The sequence below is a fragment of the Heterocephalus glaber genome, unplaced genomic scaffold, assembly GCF_053883595.1.
Source record: "Heterocephalus glaber isolate CG9 unplaced genomic scaffold, H.glaber_assembly_v1.0 deba00001444, whole genome shotgun sequence".
Taxonomy (NCBI): Eukaryota; Metazoa; Chordata; class Mammalia; order Rodentia; family Bathyergidae; genus Heterocephalus; species Heterocephalus glaber.
In genome coordinates this window covers 3,826,177-3,844,965 of record NW_028258297.1, presented here as the reverse complement: position 1 = coordinate 3,844,965, position 18,789 = coordinate 3,826,177, and the positions used below count along the sequence as shown (strand labels likewise).

At 53.0% G+C, this 18,789-nt stretch overlaps 1 long non-coding RNA gene across 1 annotated transcript; it reads right to left on the bottom strand.

Annotated features, from left to right (window-relative positions):
* Positions 1–2,692: 2,692 nt before the first annotated feature.
* LOC110349342 (uncharacterized) lies at positions 2,693–18,299 on the bottom strand. The gene is made up of 3 exons (XR_015452213.1): positions 14,977–18,299; positions 13,099–14,573; positions 2,693–9,132 (listed from the first exon to the last, which is right to left on the bottom strand). It is a non-coding gene; the product is annotated as an uncharacterized LOC110349342 (long non-coding RNA).
* Between the last annotated feature and the right edge of the window lie 490 nt (positions 18,300–18,789).

The window sequence follows — 18,789 nt, the reverse complement described above, 5'->3', positions numbered from 1 at the left end:
TAGCGTATCTTGTTCTTTTTTTTTTTTTTTTTTTTTCCCTTTCAGCTACGGCAGGCCAGGGACGTGGGGCTGGCTCCAGGGCCGGATATGGAGGGCACCCTGGAATAGAAGAGCCTGCCGAGGGGTGGTGGGTTGAACTCTTGACTCTGGTCCTTGGGCTCCCATCTGTGCTGGGTCCCTCTGTAGTGCTGTCTGCCTGTGGGGTGCTGCCAAGCCATGGGTGCTCAGAGAGGAAGGTAGGGAGGTTGTAGGTGTGGGAGGAGCCCCATGCCAAGGCCAGACCTTCTTTCGTGGGCTGCTGGGCCCTGTACCCCTCTCCCATGTGTGTCTCCTGCAGGCCTGGGCTCAAGTTCCTGCCACTTGGGCCTCGTGCCAGAGACCCTGCCCCGACCCTGTGAGGTCAGGGCCACTGTTTACCACCATTCTCATCCAAATTTGGAGAAACTGAGGCTCCAGGAGAAGTAACTTGTCTAGAATCACCTGGCCAGTAGCTGGCAGACTTGACCCCCATGGCTGGATTCTCACTTCCTTCTAACCTCAGTCCCCAGAGGTCTGGATCCCAGCAGTGATTAATGCAGCACAGGGCTGCAGGTCAGGGCTGTTTTCCTGGCCTGTTGGACCCAGCAGCCTGGCTGGGCTGCGTGCCTCCCTGTGCCTTCCCTCTCTGGGAACAGCAGCCTCCACCCCTTCCAGTGCCCAGCCCCCATCCTGATGGTCCCTGGCTGGCTTCATGAGGATGCCAGGGTGCCAAGGGGAGCCCTGATTGCTTCAGTTCCTGTCCCCTCCCTGATGGACTGAGCAGATTCCGCAACAGCCTGTGGAAATTAAAATAAGAGCCTGAAACTGTTAAAAATAATTTGTTTTTAAACCAAGTCTCAAATGAGAAAGCGGAGGCACAGAAGGTTAGGGACAGGGTGTGATGTGAAGTTTTTATCCCTGGTAGTTTCATATGGCAAATGTCACACTTTGTAGTCCTGGAGGACAGGCGGCCTCACAAATGCATTTTACATGTGTGTGTGAAGGCTGCACTCACAGTATGGTCAGCTAGGCATTGTTGCACGCCTCAGGGTCACTACTCTGTGCCAACTGCTCTGTGAGGCCTTTACAGACAAGCCAGGGCAAAAGGAAGCAGCGTTTTTAAAATGCAGTGTATTTGTGTATCTCTTTGTGTGTGGTGCTAGGGATTGAACCCAGGGCCTTTGCATTGAGCTGCATCCCCAGCCCTTTATTTTTTTATTTTGAAGCAGGGTCTTGCTAAATCACTTAAGTTACCCAGTCTGGGCTCCAATTTTTGATCCTCCTGCCTCAGCCTCCCAGAGTTCCAAGATTGTAGACCTGTGCTGGCTTTATGCAACTGTTTATTTGTAATTAAAATTCACTTTTAACTGATACATAAAACATAATATTATATATTTTTATAGGCTTCTGTGTGATGTTTCCATAATTGCATACATTGCATAAGTTTATACCAGGTTAAAGATCCATCTCATCTTTTATTGTTTCTTTATGAGAACAAAGCCCTTCCAGCTTTCTGAAATCCTTAGGACTCCAGCGATACTTGTGGCTGCCGACCACAGGCAGCATTCAGAACTTTCTGCTTATTGGTGACCCGCCCTGGATCAGCTCTGCTGTTTCTTTAACTGTAAGGAAATTCACTGAAACAGTGCTACTTTCTTAATGAGTGCTGGAGTGTGCAGATCTCTGGCTGAATCCCAGGGTCCAGAGGCCTAGGCAACACACAGCGCCCACATGGCAGAGCTGGGGGCTGAACGGGGTGATTCCTGCTCCCCCAGTTGTACTCTCATCACAGCTTCCTACCTCTTAAAGGTAGGAGAGCTTCAACTAAAAATTTGTTTATCCTGTTTAACTAGAATCTGGAATTCTATAACAGAATTTAGTAAAAGAAACATACAAGTCATAGTCATTTACCTTTTTAATGTATAACACTGTTAACCAGTGGCCAAGGTCAGGATTAGCTACATAATTTGCAGAGCCTGAGACAAGATAAAAATACAGGCATGACCCAAGTTCGATCCCCAGTACCGAAAAACAACAACAACAAAAAACAGGCATGGTGGTGGCCTGTAAGCCTAGCACTATGGGCTGAGGCAGAAGGATCGAAAGCCTAGCTGGAACTTGGCGTGGTCTGGCAACTTTGTGAGACCCTGTCTCAATGTAAAAAATAAAATGGCTTGTGAGGGCTGGGGATTTAGCTCAGTGGTTTCGACGCCTGCAGCGCAAGCACAAGGACCTGAGTTTGATCCCTGGTACCAAAAAAAAAAAAAAAAAAAAAAAAAAAATGGGTTGCCGGTGCAGCTCACATCAGCCTTGGGTTCAATCCTTAGTATCAAAAAAAAAAAAAGGAAAGCAAGGAAGAGCTATAACCTAAGCTGGAGGCTAACCAAGGAGTGAGAGAGGGCCATTCTGTTTGTGTGGCACTTGGGAGACTGAGGCAGGAGGATCAGGAGTTCAAGTTCCACCTAGGTAACTTTGATCATGTTTTAAAGTTTTTAAAAGTAAAAAACAAAAAGGGTATGTAGCCTAGGGTGAAGGCCCTGGGATCAGTTCCCCAGTGTAGAAAGGGGAATAAAAAAAACATACAAAAAACCAAGCCAGGGCCGGGGCTTTAGCACAATGGTTCCACCACCTGCCTCGAAAGCACAAGGTCCTGAGTTCGATCCCTGGTACCAAAAAAAAAAAAAACCAAGTCAGGAACCGGGGATTTAGCTCAGTGTCACCGTGCCTGCCTCGCAAGCTCAAGGTCCTGAGTTCCGTCCCCGGTACCAACAAAAAAACCAGAAAAACAAAACAAAAAACCAAGTCAACTCTTGGTACCATGGAAACACAATAGGAGGCTTTGCTCTACCCGGTCTGGGATAGGGTCTCCTACTCCAAGTGGCAGGTGCATACCTGCCAGTGTGTCCCACGGTGGACACTGGGGACGCACTGTCAGCTTACAGATGCTGAGTGTCTGTGGGTATGCAAATGGGTGCCATCCATCACCCCAGCAGGCCCCTTCTATGCTCACCCACATCCCCAGGGTTCCTGGGGGGTGGGCAGGAGCAAGCACCAAGGGCCTCGACCTCTCCTGTGGGCTTGGTGTGGAAGTCCAGGCTGGATCCAGAGGGTCATGCTCGGGAAGTCATCTGACAGGGAGGCACCCGCAGCCGAGAGGGGGTGCAACTTCTTGAGGCACCACTGCTTTTGTGGGAGAAGAGACAACATATTCTGCTTCCACCTGATGTAGCCAGGCCTCCCAGCCTGTGTGCATTTTCCTTTTTATCAGACCATGTTTGCACTAGATAATGATTACATTCATCGTGGGGAGTTGGTATGTGTTTTTTTGTTTTCTGTTTTCTAAGTCCCATTCTTTAAGGCCGAAATAGAGCTGTGGAGTTGCAGTCGGCCTCACTCAGAGTGTTTATTTTCTCCAGAAAAGAGTCTTAGGGGACGGGCGGGTGGACAAATGGCTGAACAGGGCACCTACCCTCACCCACCCAACATCCTCCCCGGAGGTCCCCATGGGACCAAACAGCCCTACATTCATGGCCATCACCACCGCCTCCCTCAGGCTGGGGTCAGAGTGGATGGATCTCAGCCCAGCACCCAGTGCAAAGCTCCAACCATCCCCCCTCTCTGCCTAGGATCCCAGGCTGCCCTGAGCCCAGGTGCCAGGAATGCAGCAGTGAGCCCTGCCCTCCTTGGGCTGCTGCTACACTGGGGTGTGCGCTGGATGCCCACTGCCTTTACGAAGCACCTTGTGCCCACCCACCATCCCCCAGACTGTACCCTTCACACTTGGGAGCGGGCTGTTTCATGCCAGGTGCCCCAAGTGGGCGATCACCAGCCAGGTGCCCTTGTGTGGGCTGTCACATCTCAGTTGCCAGGGAAGCTGCCCTGGGGAGGGACCAGGCTGGGAAGGGTCATCCAGAATGGGATATTTTTTCTTGTTTACCTCTTAAGAAGAAAACCAAACCAAACCACGGTGAGCATGCTGTGGAATTTCGAGTTCTGGGACTCTCTTGGTGGCCCTCTCTCCCAGGTCTTTCTTCCTCCCTTCTCCCGGCCGCTTTCCCTCTTTGTTGCCAAGTTCAAACGCTGCTGCTGAAACCCAGCCCAGCGTCCTCAAAGCCTGGAAACTTCCAGCACAGCGACCATGCATAAAGTTGGGGTGGCCAGCCCTGGATGACAGCAGCACCAGGCCCAGGGAGGCGGTGACTGAGGCCTCGGCTCCTCGGGGACAGTCTGCAGCCAGCCGTGAACTGGACCCTGCTCCGAGGGTGCGAAGGATGACCAGGTAAGCCAGGTCAGGGTCCCTGGGTCGCACCACACAACAGGTAGCACAGCACTCCGGGTGGCTGCCTGAAGCGCAGCTGCACCCTGCCCAGCCCTTCGCCCTCCAGGGCCAGTTGGGAACAAAGGCTGGGAAGCTGGGAAGGGAATCTTTCCCGACATCTCCCTCCCGAGCTCGGCTTCGCTGCCAGGGCTCTTAAAGGATAAAGATCACCCCCCCCCCATATCCCCAGGGTTCTCTCCACACCCTGCTGGGCGCCCAGAGGAAGCAGGGACAGCAATGGTACTCAGCTCTCAGGTGCCACCCTCCAAGGCCCAGGGGACTCTCCACACAGCCAAGACCTGGGGGGCAGGGACTGTGGCCAGCTTCCCTCTCAGTGCTGCAATGGGAACTGGGGTCTGGGGGACTTTGTTCCATGCCTCAGCCTGAGTGGCTTCCCTCTGGCCGTCCTGGATGCCCTTGCTGGGCAGAAACCGCAGCCATCACCACCCTGCTACTCAGCTTGGGGCTGCCGTGGAACAGTGGGTGTGGTGGGTGCTAGGGACCCTTGGCAGCTATGGACAGAGGCCTCGGAGGGCCTGAACCCCAGGGAAGGGTGTGGGCTACTGCTGCCTCCCCTCTCCTCAGCCTGGTCCCACTCTGAGTTTAACCAGGTTCCCTAACCCCGTAGGCCTCCCTCCCAGCATTAACTGGGTCCCCACCCTGCAGAGAGCATCAGGAGCCTTCACTGCCATCCCCAGGGTGTATGGTGCCCAGATTCCTCTGAGGTGAGATTCCCAGGGGCTATGAGGCAGTGGGGTGACCAGGAAAGGGACTCTGCCCTGCTCTCAAGGGGCTGGCATTTAATGAAGGAAAGACAGTCTGTAGAAAGTGAACCTGAACCTGAACTTCGCCCTTGCCCCAGGTGTTGAAAGCCTGGGCATAGTGGTAACCTGCAGGGCCAGCTCTTCAGGGAGACGGGCTTAGCGGGCTGACTTTGCCTCCCAAGCCTCAGGCTACCCTCCTATCAAATGGGTTGATAGCAATTGCCTCTGATGTGTTGCTAGGAGGATGGGAACAATCTTCATGGACACTTGTTTTGCAAAGCATGTAGCCAGTACTTGAGCACCCTTAGCTGCTGTGTTCCCAGGGCCAGGAGAGCCACTCCTGCCTCCTCTCCCTGTCTCTGGCATGGCAGAAATTTGTCTCTTGTGTCTTACGTCAACTCTCAGTTGCTTGCTTCTCCCTCCCTTTTTGTGCTTGTTTTCTTATTCCTGAGCCTGGGTCTTATGTCTGAGGCCTATGCTGAGCACTGGGGCCCTATGTGATGATGGCTCCAGAGCCCTGCACAGTGGTGCATGTCTGTAATCCCAGCACTGGGAGGCTGAGGCAGGAAGACCACAAGTTTTTGTTTTTTCCTGAGGCTGAGATTTGAACCAGAGCCTCGCACATGCTAGGTAAGTGTCCTATCACTGAGCTACATCTCCAGTGCAAAGGAAGATCACAAGTTTGGGCCCAGCCTGTGCAATTTACCAACAGGGTGAGACCTTATCTCAAAACTTTAAAAACAATTTTAAAAGGGGCTGGCGATCTAGCTCAGTGGGAAACCCCTAGGTTCAACCCCCAGTGTCGCCCAGGGGATAGAAGCATTAGGATGAGGGTCTCAGGCCAACTTCCCATCCAGGGAAGCTGGGCCCTGCACAGCGCTTCTGCCCTGGCCATGCAGTCTGTGAATGCCACCCGGGACAGGGAGCTCCCTGCCTCTCTGGCAGTGATTCAGCAGGAGTTGTAGGCTGAAGGAAGCCTCCCTGAGCCTTCACTGGGAGGACCAAAGGAGACAGGTCCCTTCTGGTACAGTGTGGCTCAGTGTCTGAGGCATTTAGTTTTTCTGAGGAAAATAAGCACCTCATAAGAATGTCCTAAGGACTTGGTGAAGGTGCTGATTTTAAAAGTCCCCAGAAAAAGCACTGCGAATGGTCAGTATGTGTTTCTCTAAAACAGAGCCCTCCCTCCCACTTGCTAAGAGTGCATTTAACAATGCCAGGGCTAAGCTAGTGACCTCGTGCACCTCTTTCTGAGCCAGGTTCCGTCCTGGGGACAGCAGATATGTGCTTTGTTTTTCTTCATGCCCCCGAGTTTGGAAAACCTGAACAAAATATGAGAAGAAAAGAAGTCACCAAGTGCAGATAAACTGAACTGCTACACAAGCTGGCTGCGGGATTCAGGAAGCTGGCAAGCCGGGTCTGGCGTCAGACCCTGCTGTCCTCACCTGGCCACCGCATCACAGGCAGGGCCAGTGCGGGATGACAATGTGTAGCCCTGCTTGAGACCACTGGAGGATTTTAAGAAGGCGAAGGCAAGACATTTCACGGATCCCAGAGTGGTCCTGGGAGCAGAAACCCAAATGGCAGCAGAAGTCACAACCAGGAGGCTGGGCCTGGTCCTGGCATCTATTGGTGTCATATGGTGGGGCTGAGAGGAACACAACTCCTCTCTGGAGTGGCTTTTTTGGTGCCATTACTGATGTTCCATGCTAATTTTAGAGCACCTCGAATCTCTCAGTCACCTTTGAAACCACACTCACACAGCCGCTGGGAGTGCCTCGCCCAGCTTCCATGCAAACCTATCCGTTTTTAAAAATTAGTCTCTGAGCCTCGTTATGTAGATCATTTTTCCTTCTGAGTGGTTCACTAAATATTTGATCACCACGCTTTGCCTGTGTCAGAAGATGCTGGTCTACAAAGTAGTTCTGCTGACTAGTTAATGTTCCGCTGCATGCGTTTCCTTAACTAACCCCTTTTTAAATTTTTACTTTTATTACTCTATGTTTTCAGTACATAATGATTACACTCATCCTGAGGAGTTGGTCGTGGACAGAACACATCTTAATTCTCGTTATGTCTCTGTCTCCTCCCATCCCTCCTCCTCCCTCCATGTCTTGGCCCCCTTCCCATTTCCAGCAGATCCATCTCCCTGTTTCCTATTATCTACCTTTTATTTTGTTCTTTAATTTATTTATCGGGCACCCAGGTTCTTCCCAAGTGTTTCCATTTTCCCTCCTATGAACACCACGAAACACATTGTGTGTGGCCTTCTATTTCCTAAGCTGGTAAAACCAGGCTTTCGTGCTGGGGCTTCCAGGAAGGAAAGACATTTTGGTCTTGGGTTGTCTCTGAAACAGCCCACTTGCCTTGGCTGAGTGCCTGGCATCCGTGACTGGCCTCCTTCACAGATGAAGCCCAGGCTCCATGAGCAGAGGTCCTGGCCCGGGGCCCTCTGTGTGGACCCTGGAGGTTCTACACCCCTAGTGAAAGGAGGAGAGCAGAAAACAGCCCCGTGTCCCATCACACTGTGGACTGGGTGTGGGGCCCACGAGTGGCCAGACAGGCTGCCCAGACCACTCTCCTGTTGGGCTGGAGTTGGAAAGATGGCAATGTCGAGTTGGGAGGGCGTAGCCTTTAGTGTGGTGCCCACTCCTGGGCAAGGCGTCCTGGATGGCCGGGAGGAGGTGGAGGAGGAGGGAAGCGAGGAGCGCCAGCTGCCCTGGAGGTGAGGTCAGGATCCCAGGGGAGAGGAGGAATCTGCCACCCGACTGAGGCCCTGAGGGTGGGAATGAGGTGTGTCCACCCCAAGCCCGCAGGTCCCGAAGGTGAGCACTGTGTGTGAAGTGACCACATTGGGGCCCCATCCTTGCATTACCCCCTCCCATTCTGTCACATGGCTGGAACAACGAAGATTTACTTTATTATTTTTTTAATGTGCTGCTGGGAAAGGAACCCAGGGTTTCATGCATGCTAAGCATACTCCAAATTTATGTGTTGATTTACTTTAGTCAGGGAAGTCTGAAGTCTGATGTGGCTGAAGAGGGTCTCACTGGGCTAACACCAAGGTGTCAGCAGGGCTGGGTCCTTCTGGAGGCTCCAGTTCAGGGCCTCCTGTATCCCTGGGTTTGCGGTCCCCTCCGTTTTCAAAATCAGCAGTATCACCTCGCTCTGTCTCCAGCCACAACTGGAGCTAATTCTCTGGTTTTAAGGACCACCGTCATTCCTTGGGCCACCTGGGTGATCCAGGGTGCTCTCTCACTCAGGTTAGTCATACCTGTAGGGCTCCTTCTGATCATAGAGGAACACTGTGACATCTGAGGCCTGGGACCTGACCTTTCCTTGAGCACGAGGACAGAAAGATGCCACCTCCCTCCCTTCCTTCCTGGCTTCCCACTTGGAGTCTGGAGCTTACACATGGTCATACCTAGAAAGGTCAGGGAAACTGAGGCCACAGATCCTCATGTGCTCTCTCCCTTCCCTATCCCAGGAGGTCGAAGCACCTGATCTTGGAGGGACACCCCTGCCCCCGTCCCCAGACCCTGGAGTGCAGGGGTTTCTCTTCTCATCTTGAAGGGAAGGAAGCTGAGGCTCTCAGGGGGCTGCAGCTGGTCCCTAAAGGGGACTGGCTTCCTGCAGAGAGAAGCAGGCATGACTGGGACTGTCCCTTGGGCAGAAGGGCATGGTGCTGGTCCTGGCAGAGCCCTCTGGCAGGAGCCTATGCCCTCAGTGACAAGCAGCTGAGAACCACACCTCAGGGCAGAGAGCTAGATAAACAGAGGAGGTAGATTCATTTCCCTGAAGACACAGCTCGCTGGAGAATCCAGGCACCCTCACCATCATCTGCCCAGACCTGCAGAGCGCTGTGGGACGATCTGAAGCGAGGCCAGGGTGCCATGGTTTAAGGGGAAGACTTTTCCAACATGGTGGTCACCTAGATAGGGGCGACACGGGCTCTTCCGAGTTCAAATCCTGGGCCACCTTTCTGGGGTGAGCTTTGGCACTTTGCCTGAACTCGCCATGCCTGCATCTCTCCACCTGTAGAATAGGGGTGACAATAATATTAGGGAACCCCTGAGAGCCTCCAGACCCCTCCCCTCAGCACAGCTCTGTGCACTCAGTGGATTCGGGCAGATTTCCTAGCATCTTGCCGTATGTCCTGACCCAAGCTGGACTTGTTCCCTGGCTGAGGCCCTTCCTGTCAGAGGCCGCCCCTTGCTTGGCTCAACCCCATGGTGCAAGGAGAACATGCATTCGTATCCTTCCTATTTTACAGGTGGGCAGACTGAGGCCCGGAGAGGCCAGGTAACTTGCCCAAGCCCACACAGCTGGCAAGGGCAGGGCTGAACTGTGCTGATGGCTAGACCTCAATCCTGTGCCCCCAGGCTATAGCCTATCCCAGCTGTCATTTATTCTTTAGTTCTCTCCTGAAGGCTGGCTGCTTTCAGGGACAGAAGGCTTCAGGCCACCTATGGGAGGAGGGACTTGCGTGAGTTGTGTGGAGGTGGAGGGGTGCACAGCACGGCAAAGAGCAAGCCTGACCCTGCTGCAGATGTCCCACTTGGGGAGCCCTGGGGCCCAGTGTCTGTTTGGGCCTGAGCTTAAGGTGCTCTGCTGGGAACAGAAGAGAAACTTCCTACACCGGTGTTTGGAGCTGAAAGGGTCCTTGGCACAGGAAGATGGCCAAGGCGGGCTCCACAGGGCAGACTCTGCCAAGGGTACTGCCAGCATTCCTGCCCAGCTGCCCGAGGCGGCACCTGCTCAAGCCTGGCACGGGAGGAGTTAAGCCGGAGTGGGCACCTTGGCCCGCCGTGATGGCCAGTGTCCAGCTCCCCACCCCCATGCCTTTCTTCCTTTTTGCCTTTTTCCTTCTTAATTAATCATACGCTGCTGCCCAATTTAAATATGGAAATGCCCAGGCCGAGGCGATGCAATTATTCATGAGGCCAGGCGGGCTGTCCGGGGCTCTCAGGCTATGGGGCGCATCGTGGCATCGCTTCCTTTCTGATGTGTGTGAAATTATGTGCACAAAAGGCGCCTCCTTATCTGGGTGTGTGAACTAAATAAATAAATAAGGGCTTTTGTTTGTTTGCCCGCTCATGCACATGACTGTTTTGACTAAACTGCTGGCGTTGTCTGCGCCTTTATGGGGCTCAGGAGACTGGGAGGCAGGGGGCCCCCGGGCTGGCCCAGAGGCTGGGGGGCAACCGCCGGGCACCTGGGGCCCGCTCCCTCCCCTGGCACCCCTCACTACTGCGCCCCCCGCACACACACCCTCGCCGGAAAGTTCGCCCTGCCCAGGCTGGGCTCCCAGGCAGCCTGGCACTGTGCCAGGCTCGCCGCAGAGCGCAGGCAGCGGGGTGGGGCGAGCAGCAGAGGCACAGAGGACGTGGCCGGGCGCCCTGGGCAAGAACAAGACCCGAGGCCAGGGACCAGGGGCCCAGAAGGTGAGGAAGCCCCAGGTGGGCACAGGGTGGGCAATCGGCGGGTAGCAGGCGATGCAGCCGGGCTGGGAGCAGGCCTCGAGGGGGGAGCAGGCTGGCGGAGGAGACAGGCACAAAGGAGGGCAGTGCCAGGCAACCGGCACAGGCAGCGCTGCCACCGCCCCAGCCGCCGGGCCTGGCCTGGGCTCCGTGGGGGACGCGCGTGCATGGGGCCCTGCAGGAGCGGCAGACGCAGAGCAGAGGCCATAGGGCCAGCCTCGCAGCACAGCGCGGCACAGCACAGGGGAGGAAGGGCCAGGCAAGGCAGGCGGGGCCCGGGGCTGTCAAGGAGAAAAACATCCCAAGGCCTGCAAATTGCTGCTCTCAGCTTCCCCCCTCCTCCTCCTCCTGCTTGGGGGAAAAAAAAGTAGAGCTTCCTCCGGAGGCGGATGCAAGAGGATACAGAATTTTAACCATCTCCTGCACCTACCCGAGCTGGGTTGGGCCCAGGCTCGGGGGTGGCATGAGGGAAGGGGATGGCGGGAGGAGATGTGTCTGGTCTGGGCAGCACTGCAAAGCTAGGCCCCCTCTGCAGCCCTAGCCACAGTCCTGGGCCTGCAGCACCCCCCACCCCCAGCAGGAGTACGTGGATGGGGTCACAGCCCCAGCTCCCGAGCAGGCCCAGCATGTCATGGACTGTGGGCACAGTGCCAGTTGCTGCCATGATTTTGCACCTACTTGCAGGGCTCCGCTCTTCGGGATTGAAGGTGGCCAGGCTCCCAATTGGGGGCACAGACTTGGTGCTGGGGGAGCCTCTGTTCCCCATAGCTTCCTGGTCCTTTCTCATAACCGACTTTTGTGTTTTAAAAATAAAGCAGGGTGCTTCCAGGCACCCGGTAAGGACCTTGGTGGCCCCTGTACACTCAGGGCAAGACTTAAGGAGCAAGTTCTAAGTGAGGAAGGCAGTCCAAGCAATGCCAGGGCAGGCCAGCCCCACATGCAGAGGGGAGCTGCCGCCGGCTGGGTGAGATGTAGGGTCTTGGGGACTGTGCCGGGTCCTGTGCCCACCAGCTACAGCACTGAAGACCCAGAGAATGTCTTGATGTTAATTTCTTCTATCATCAGAAAGAAAAATGACTATAAAAATAATGGATACATAGTAATGAATTCAGCCTAGGTCATATTGGTCAGCGTAATCATAAATTATAATTTTTCATATTTATGGAGGAAGGAACCTGCGAAGGCAAAAGAGCTCTGGTCCATGAAAAACAGATGTGGCCCTAGCCGGGTCCTATCTGTCCTGGGGCCAAGGGTCAGATGTCTGGCTCTGGGGGATCTTGGGGCCATCAGGGGGCTCTGTGAATCTGGCTTTCGAAGACTGGCAGGATAAGGCGACTCTGCCTGTTGTGGAGGGGAGCCGAGGCCAGTGGTTGTGTGAGTGGTTGTGTGTGCAGGCCTTGCTGGTGTGCATGCATGTACGTTTTGCCATGGCTTCCAGACATCTGAGTATGCAAGTCTTCATTCTGAAAACAGGCAAATGTGAGGCTGGCTCATGTGACAGTGTGGCTGTGCCCTGGGGACACAGTGGGGCTGTGTCCTGGGCGGAGGCCGTTGTCTCCCCCAGAGCAGCAGACCTCGAGGCCTAGTCACACCCCTTGTACCTACAGCACAGCCCCGCCATGTCCAGCAGGAACACCATGCCGACCAGACATGGCCACGTCTGCGACTGCAAGTGTCCCAGTGGCCACATTTTTAAAAAGCAAAAATAAAGAGGTGAGAATCACTTTAGAAATAAATTTCATTTGTTCTAATATGTGTGCATCCCAAACAGTGCTACTCCAAAGTATAGTTAATATGAATTACTAAGGAGACCTCCTCCATTTCTTGTGCACACTAAATCCTCAAAACCCTGAGTTTGATGAATATGAGAGTCTCAGTTCAGATTTTCCACATTTCAAGGGCTCAGACTCCTCTGGGACAGACAGGGCCGGGCTGGGCAGTGCAGGTTTAGCAGATCCCTGACACCCCCCCACCCCTCCCACTGCCCCAAGTTGGGAGACTGGTTTTCTGCTGCCTTTTCTTTCTCTCTTTCTCTCTCTCTCCCTCTCCCCCCTCCTCTCTCTCTTTCTCTCTTTCTTTCTTTCTCTCTCTCTCTCTCTCTCTCTCTTGCTTTCTTGCTTTCTTGCTTTTTCTTTTGCTGCTGGCCATCTTGGCTAAGGAAAGGACTCTTCTGTGGTTTTGCCAGCCCCCCAACCCCCTAGCCCAGCAGCCCTGGAGTGGCAAGGATGCGTGTTGGGCTGCTGATTTCAGTGCGACGGGGGGACTGTGGAGAGAGCTCTTCGCCTGTGTCCCAGACGCCAGGGGACATACAAAAGGCTGGCTTCAGGCTCACAATAGTGGGGCGGTTAGTCACAGTGCCAGGGCAGCGGGCAGGCAGACAGAGCCCCCTGTGTCTGCGCCTGTTGGGCTGGGCCCTGCAGCCCCTATTCCCTTGCCAGTGTTCTATCCCATCCCTGCCTGTGGGGTTTTGTGTGCACCCCACCCCATTCCCCGGATTAACCCCCTGCTGCCTGTTGCCTACCTGCCATCCGGCTGACACATCCTTGCCAGGCTCTGGTTTCCATCCGCCTCCCTCATAGGAGCTGGGCTCGGGCCTGCATGACTTCATCGGCCTCTCCAGGGAAGCAGGCTTCGGTGGGGCTCTGTCACTGTTGCCATGGCTGGGCACCGTCACTAAGCCCAAGCAGGGGTTTTCCTGGTGGAGAGCACAGTGGGCCGCCCCTTGCTTACAGCATCGGAAAGTATGCACTATTCTAGGGCTGAATTTCTGCAAACAATGAAAAGCTAAAACTGTGAAAAATTAAGGAGTGGCCCTGAAGCTAGTGTCTATGATGGCGTGTCTTAAAGCAAACAAATTGATATAAGTATTTTAATCTGGTGCATAGATCGATGGATAAGTTAAAAATAAATTAGTTATGACCCAGCCCTGTGTGGAGAATCCCTGAAAGCAATATTTGCTATTCACCTCAGCATTTGCTCTTTAGTAATTACAATTAAAATCTCTCCTTCTAGGCTGCCAGTCTAGAGCCTCTGAGACAGGAATAGCATTTTGTTGTGAGTTGACAGTTAAATTGTTGACACTCAGAGAAGATAGTTTTCCCCAAAATAGGTATAAAACCCAGATAGCAGTTTCGTTCTCATTTTTAATATAAGAATTATCTCTGCAAACATTCTGTAGTTTGGCTTTTCTCTTTTAAGTTAAAGTGGCATGTGTTTTTATTTTAGAAAGCAGGGATATTCTGCCTATGTGAAGACGGGAAGTAGAATAAGAGGTCTTTTGAAAATGTGCCCATCTACTTATAGCTGAAAAACTCCAAGGGCCGGGGATTTTCCTAAATGTATCCCATTTAGTCCTGTTACCTGTTGATTGTTTTCTGCAATTATTTACTTTATAATTTAAGCCCTGCCTAATCCTCAGGCTGTCTCTGGCACACAAAAAGCCTTGGTCTGTTTGGTCCATGGGACACTGGGGCCGCAGGTTACAGTCTGGGACCACCAGAATCCAGGCCAGGCAGATCTGGGGACAGAACAGGTCTGCGTCTTTGTGCAGCAGGCAGCTTGCCCTACTCTGCTCCAGAAAAGAGGCGATGGAAGACATATGCTCGGTGTACATCATTTTGTTCTGATTTATTTTAAGCCAGTGAGGATGGGTTTAGCACAAAGAGTGGTATATCTTACTTGCATTCTGAGAGCCATTGGATTTTTCATGCCGGAGTACATTTTTTTAAATCCAAATTTAGAAATTGCCTTTTAGAGTAAAAAGCCAGCGTGCTGGTTCGCCTTTTAGCCCAGTTTTAAAGAAAAATACTTAGGATAAAAAAAATTTCAGTTTGGAGATCGCTACTTACAGCTGTTGTCCAGGGGTTGGAAGTAGCTCACTGTTAACCCCAGGGGTAAAAAAGCAGGGTGTGCCCGGCAGCAGGAGGTGTCCTGGGGAGGATGTGTCCCCCAGATGCACGCTGAGTCCTCCTCCTCCTCCTGGCCACGTTTTTCCTTCTAAGAAGGAGTGTGGCATTTGTCTCTGAGGTCATCGTGTAGAAGAATCCCCACCTGGCTGGCTGAGACACTGTCACCTTCCACAGTGCGACAGACCTCCCAGCAGGACCCCAGCTGCAGCATGCCCCTCCAGGGATGGGGGCACCCGTGTATGTGCATTATTCCCAAGCAAACCCAGCAGAATCTCTGCTGATCACAGTCCCTCCCTGGCTGTGGGCATCGCTCGTAGTAATGGGGACAACATTGGGAACAACAGGAAGCATACTGGATCCCCAGGGAAACTGGCCTAGAAGCTGCTATAGAGACACAGGAGACCAAGCGAGTCAACAAGCTGTGGTGTCTGTACTGCTCCAAACCTCAGCTTCCTCAGCTTAAAATGAGAACATTGCCCGGCCATGCTTACCTCAGCCGAGGGCTGCAGAAGGGAACACGACAACGGCAGCCAGTGTTTGCCTGGCGATGCTGCCCAGTTTCATTTTCTGTTTTGAAGTGTTGCTCTACAGGGCGAAGTGCTAGGGACACAGGAGGCACCGCTACAGTCCCAATAACTTTCCTGGCAAGAGACTATGATATGGTGATGATACCATTTCTCTTCAACTTCTAAGCAGCAACAATAATTAACTGCATTCTTACTCGAACTGCATCTATGTCACAGAGCATAGATACATCAATAATGTAGTCCTTTTCTGATCCTGAAACAATGTATGCTCAATGTAGAAAATTTAAAAAATACACAGGGGAAAAGTGTTCAATCCTCTCACAAAAAGACAGCTCTGGTCACGGCTTCCTGTCCTTCCTTATTGTTGGTTCTCGCAGTATCTATTTGTAGATAACTCCACCAGGCTTTTCTGCCTGGTCCCCCTTGTCTCCTATGCACTTCTCTCTGTCAGTGGTAGCAGTAGTTCCTCCTCTAGGGCTCAGGCCCGGGGTGTTCAGAGACCAGGCCTTGGGTCTCTGGCAGCAACCTGCCGTCTCTGCAATTCTGGGAGCTCAGCTGGGACAGGCCAGACACATGCAGAGCCAGGCTGCAGGTGAGCTGTGGGCGTGGGCAAGTGGCACAGGGGCATGAAAACCCACAGCAGTAGGCAAGGTAAGTGGGCAGGGAGGGGAGGACAGGTGGGCCATCCAGACAGAAAGCACAGAGCCAATAGCGTGGGGCGGAGGCAGAAAGCACCAGAATGGGTTGGGTCCTCGGCAAAGAAAGACTCGGGCTAAATTGAGCACCGCTCCTCAGACGAACAGCGCACGGCCAGCACTGTTGAGATGATGTTTTCAAAGCATAGGCTTCATGACCTTGACTTAAGATCTCTGAGGAATGGGGGGAGGGTCATAGAAGTGAGGGCCAAGTGGCTTGGGAAGCAGGGACACAGGGCAAAGTCACAAGCCAGCATGTGCCTTAGCTGGTCCCACACATTGGCAGGCAAAAGTTTCACAGGACTAAGCTCATCGAGGGGAAACCAACAGATTTCCATATTGCTTCCTGGAGTCACTGTGGTGCAGAAGGAATTCCAGAAGTGCCAAGTTCCTTGGGGACAGAATAAATGGCATCCACAGGGTCAGCCTTGGCCCCTTTAGATTAACACGGTGGCCTCAACATCCTATCGACAGATCATGTGAGATATATTAGTAACCCACAATGTAGACACATTTCACAGGCAAGTTCATGGGCTACAGTGTTAGGTACAGGAAAGAAATACTAGTAAGAAATGAAATGGGGAACATGGTAATAAACTACCCCAGGATGAAATAATGGCATTTTGTGTCACCCTAAAAATGCTGTTGATGGAGTTTATAATGGATGGGGAAATATAGGAGACAATATTTCCCCACCTGTAAATATGTATGTGAATTATGTACTTATATACAGTAGATGAGAAGGGAACATAATAAAATACTATTTCTGGTTAATGGCATCTAGGTGAATGTTCCCTTTTCTGTGCATTTTGTACTTAATCCATATTTTTTACTTACTATTGAAATTATCTATATCTTAAATATCTATATTCATATCTTGTCATTAAGATTGTTTATATGTTAGATTTTTCTGTGCCTTCCTTAAACACATGGTATTTTTATAATGGGAGGGGGGTCATTTTGGAAGGCTTGTGAATAGGAAGACAGACAAATGGCATGTTTCCTTCCAGCTGTGGGAGACAGATGGAAGGTGGCAGAAATATTCATTAGGACAACACACATGTATTGTAAGTAAATATTTTTTGTTTTGCTATAAAAGGATTAATCGCTGGTAGCTTATTAATCAAGTTCTATATGGAGTCCCAGATCAAACATCTATACATGCACAAGGGGGATTAAAATCTCAATTAAGATTTTATGTGGATTGAAGAAGTGTTTTTGTCCCCTAAAAAACAGCACAGAGGGGAAGAGGATATTCTCCTTGGACATTTGGTGATTGTCTTATTTGTAGTTCATATTTTATATGGTGTCGAAAGGCAAATCTAAGAGATTACGTTCACCCCCAGAGAAGTCTAGAGATCCTGAATCTATAGTCAAATGATAAACTGTCGTCTCTGGATGGAAATCTTAGTGGTTTGTACTCATCATTTGCCTTCTTTAAAAAGAAAGAAAACGTAATTATTTTCTTTAGCTTTTGCTTCCAAGAGCTTCTGTCACTCAGAATACGTCTTTTCTGCCTCAGTCACATCTGGGGTGCATCTCTTGAGTTAAGAACAGAGGCCTGAGTTTTATTTTCTAAGCCATAATGTTGCAGGATTTTGTGATATGTAAAAATCTGTCCCTGTTTCCAACTAAAATTTGCTTACCCTTCAGGCAAGTGTGATTTGCTTCTCCATAAAACGAATGCCCAGGTCCTGCGGGACTAGAAAGGGTAGAATTCTTTCAAATGCAGGGTAAGGAAATAAGGCGATGTCTCCGTGGACTTCAAAGGCTCGGTGGGGGCCTCTGAGCCACCTCTGTCCGAGGTGTGCATGGGCGACCCTAGCCTGCCTCAGTTTCCCCGCGGCACAGCGAGGCTTCGGTCCGGGAGGGCAGCGCATCCTGGGAGGTCCGGGCCCGAGCCCGCCCGCCCACCGCGCGCGACCCCCTAATCCGCTTTAGCCGATCTACTCGGCGCGGCCTCCGCTGAGCAAACAGCGCACAAAGCGGCGGCCGCCGGCCCCGCGACTCCTGACCCCGGGGTCGCGCCCTTTGTCCGCCCTCGACGGGGGCCCGGCTGCCGCTAATTGGGGCGCGTGCCGCTGCTAGACCGGGCGAGGCGGGCTAGGCGCCGCGTCCACGCGGGCTCACACCCAGACCTGAACCTTAAGCGCAGACTGGCCCTGGGGCCCTGATGTCTACACATACCGAAACCCGAACCCGAATCTGCATCTGGACCCGGATTCCGGACTGAGACCTGGATCCTGGGCGCAGACGGAGCGCAGCATCCACGCAGACGCGGACCTGGCTTCCACACCAGGATCCTGGAAGCAAACCTAGACCCAGGACCCTGACGTCCACGCGGACACGAATCTGGACCCGCATCCTGACTTCGACGTGGACCGGGGCCCAGATAGGAATCACGGACTGGGACCCCAGACACAGACTCAGACCCGGCCCCTGGCTCCTGATTCGGCCCAGATGGCCCCGAACCTTGGATGCAGACTCCGGGCTCAGCCCCAGATGCGGCCTGGATCCCAGCTTGACCGGCCGAGGCTCAGACCCAGACTTGGCTCCCGCCTGGCCCTGATTGCTGCACGGCGGGGGCTCGCGAGACGCTGAGCCCACAAGCCGGACGCGCCGGACCCGGTGCCACTCGGATGCGCTCCAAGCACCCCCGACCCCGACCAGGCCCCGCCCTGAGCCCCAGCCCCGGCTCCCTAGCTCCGTGCAACCAGCGTGCGGCCGGGGCGGGAGCGCCTCTGCTTTCCCCTGCGATGGTGCAGCCCCCTCTGCAGGGCCGTGAGGACTCGGATGGAGAGGGAAGGTATTTGCTCTTGGTTGTTTTTTTTTCGCCCTTTATTCCTTCTGGGAAGCCAAATTCTCCCGAAAGCAAAAGCAGACTCCCCTGGCCAGGGAAAGAAAACCTCAGACCCTTTTGCAGGTGGCTCTCTGCCCACTGCACCTTAGTCCCTCGGCATCCAACCCTGCTGGTACCTGAGGTCACTTCCAGTGGCATCCGGATGCTGAGACTGAACGCAGCTAGCATTAAATTCAGGCTGTGACCACTGTCTGGTTTGGGTTGTTTTCCCTCAAATGTTGG